Genomic DNA, 2,802 nt, shown 5'->3' on the forward strand with positions numbered 1-2,802 from the left:
CCTTCATAATGAGAGGATTTCAGTATAGGAGTAAAGATGTTCTGCCGTTGTATAGGAGCCTGGTAAGACCACATCTGGAGTATTGCGTACAGTTTTGGTTTCCTAATTTGAGGAAGGCTATCCTTGTAATTGAGGGAGTGCAGCGTAGGTTCACGAGATTGATCCCTGGGATGGCGGGTCTGTCATATGAGGAAAGATTGAAAAGACTAGGCTTGTATTCACTGGAGTTTACAAGGATGAGAGGGGATCTAATAGAGACATATAAGATTATAAAAGGACTGGACAAGTTAGATGCAGGAAAGATGTTGGGCGAGTCCAGAACAGTCTGAGAATAAAGGGGAGGCCATTTACAACTGAGGTGAGAAGCAACTTTTTCACCCGGAGAGTTGTGAATTTGTGGAATTCTCTGCCACAGAGGGCAGTGGAGGCCAAATCACTGGATAGAGTTAAGAGAGAGTTAGATTCCTCTGGGGGCTAGTGGAATTAAGGGATAAAGGGGGAGAAGCCTGGCACGGGTTATTGATTATGGATGATCAGCCATGATCACAATGAATGGCGGTGTTGGCTCAAAGGGCCGAATGGCCTCCTCCTGCACATATTTTCTATGTTTCTATGTAACTTAAGGCATAAGTTTAGGTGAAGGTGCTTCAATGTAAAATGTGTTTCAGCGATTTATGATTTTCATCTGCATATCAATGCACAAAGGTTATTATTTCACCAACCTATCTGGCTTTTATTAGCAGTCTTTGGTAAGTTCATGTTTTGAGGAAAGGAGACCCCGTGGATCAAATGCATGAAAAACTTTATTTGATTAATTTGAAAGAGCAAAATATACCAATGAAAGAAAATCTCACTCCGTCTTTTGCTTTTTCGCACAGACAACACGACAAAGTTTCTTCAGTGTTCCAACCACCAGCACAGTGAGCAGGAGTAACACAGTCAACAGAAAGATCATCACATCTACACAATAGTAAGCGTACCAGGGGAGTCGGTGGGATTCTGGGCGCAAATGCCCCGCTCCTTTGTGTCGGGCAACGTACTCAACCCAGAAAACGGCTCTCTCCATTGGCGACTCTGGCTGGTCCCGGTGGAGAGCGGAGAGTCTCTTAATTTTGTCCCCATAAGATGTGACGTTTATCACCTCGTTGAGTGCCGGCAACAAATCTGTGGAGTGCATGGTGGCAACGTTGATCACTTTTGCTACCCCTCGAGATTCGAGTCTGACTACATTGTCAAACTGGTCATGAAGCAGAGGCATGCCGATCACTGGCACCCCATGGTAGATGGCTTCGTAAATGCTATTGATGCCTCCGTGTAAGCAAAGGCTCGTGTGTTGCGGTGACCCAGCAGGTCAATCTGAGGGATCCATTTTGCCAGCAATGTATTATTCCCTATGTTGGGAGGGGTCTCACCTTCATATCTCCAGATAACCTTCTCGGGGATTTGAGCAAATGCTTCTGCTATCTTCATTGTAATCTCCATTGGTAAAGAGTGGATAATGGAGCCCAATGACATGACAACAATTCCGTGCTTCCCTGAGCTTTGGACAAACTCCTCAAACTCTGCCGTCAGAGGCCGTGCTGGTTTACACTGGAAGCCTCCGGTCGACACAATGTTTGGCATGGTGGGTCTTGGGAATTCAAACACAAAATCCACCGTCATCAGCCACACATCAGCGCTGAGGAGAATCGACTTGATGTCCGTGTCTGGTCCCAGATACCGACGGCAGATCTCATTATAAAGTGGGTAGATCAAAAACTCTAAAAGAAAGTGTTGAATGACACTGTTAATTACATTTCCTGTTCTTTGGAGAAAATCCATTTTGTCCGTGAGCTGTGAGCCAGGAAGTGGGATATAGGAAGGTGGTGACGGGGCAGTGAGAAAATGGGCATCCCCCATCATGTGCGATCGAAGGTTGTACACCATCGGCACTTTTAAATAATACGCAAGCATTGGCCCAGTACCAAATATAGGTTCTGTGAGTATTAGGTCAAAGTTTGCATCTTCAAATTGATTCAACAAGGTCTTGTTTTCAAAAATCGCCATGTTGAAATGTTGATACAATCTATGGTAATTGTAAATAATTTTAACCATTAGATTTTGGATCATAATTTCCCCCCAGACTCTGTTACTATTCTGTAACCTGTCCAGTGACATTCGCACACGTTTTTCCATCACTTCTTTCATTGGAAATTCATCAGTGTTTCCTTGTGCTTGAACTGTGACGGTTTGATACAGATCGGGACTCTCTTTGATGTACCAGTTTACGGAGTAACAAAGCACAGTGATGCTGTGGCCACGAAGGTTCAGCTCTTCGATTAGAATTGTCATATTGATCCAGTGACTTCCATCAACAGGCACCGCCAATATTCTAGCTGCCTTGGTAATTGGACAAGACAGGGCAAACATGATACCAAGCACAAATGTGACCTTTACTCTGCTTTTCCATCCAAGACCACCCATGTTGAGGAAAGATGATCACACTGATCCTGTGGTAGAATTGACCAGAAGTGATGGTAAGTGACAAACATTGGCAAAAGGAGAATAAAGACACAAAGTGCTGGAGTACTTCAGAGAAGTAACTGATCACTTCAGGGATAGATTCCATGTTTTTTTTAAATTCACGGGGCAGAATTAGGGAGAGGCAGAATTTAAAAATTCACGGGGCAGGCAGATACTATGGGTCTGCCAGGGCAGCGCTGTTTGTGGACTTTTGAATGAACAGACACAAAATGCTGGAGTAACTCAGCGGGACAGGCAGTATCTCTGGAGAGAAGGAATGGGTGACGTTTCTGGGTCGAG

General features: G+C 44.5%; 1 pseudogene; it reads right to left on the minus strand.

Moving 5' to 3' along the window:
- Nucleotides 1-850: 850 nt before the first annotated feature.
- LOC144609093 (UDP-glucuronosyltransferase 1-2 pseudogene) lies at nucleotides 851-2,463 on the minus strand (annotated as a pseudogene).
- Nucleotides 2,464-2,802: the final 339 nt, after the last annotated feature.

The sequence above is a fragment of the Rhinoraja longicauda genome, chromosome 33 (genome assembly GCF_053455715.1).
Source record: "Rhinoraja longicauda isolate Sanriku21f chromosome 33, sRhiLon1.1, whole genome shotgun sequence".
Lineage (NCBI taxonomy): Eukaryota > Metazoa > Chordata > Chondrichthyes > Rajiformes > Arhynchobatidae > Rhinoraja > Rhinoraja longicauda.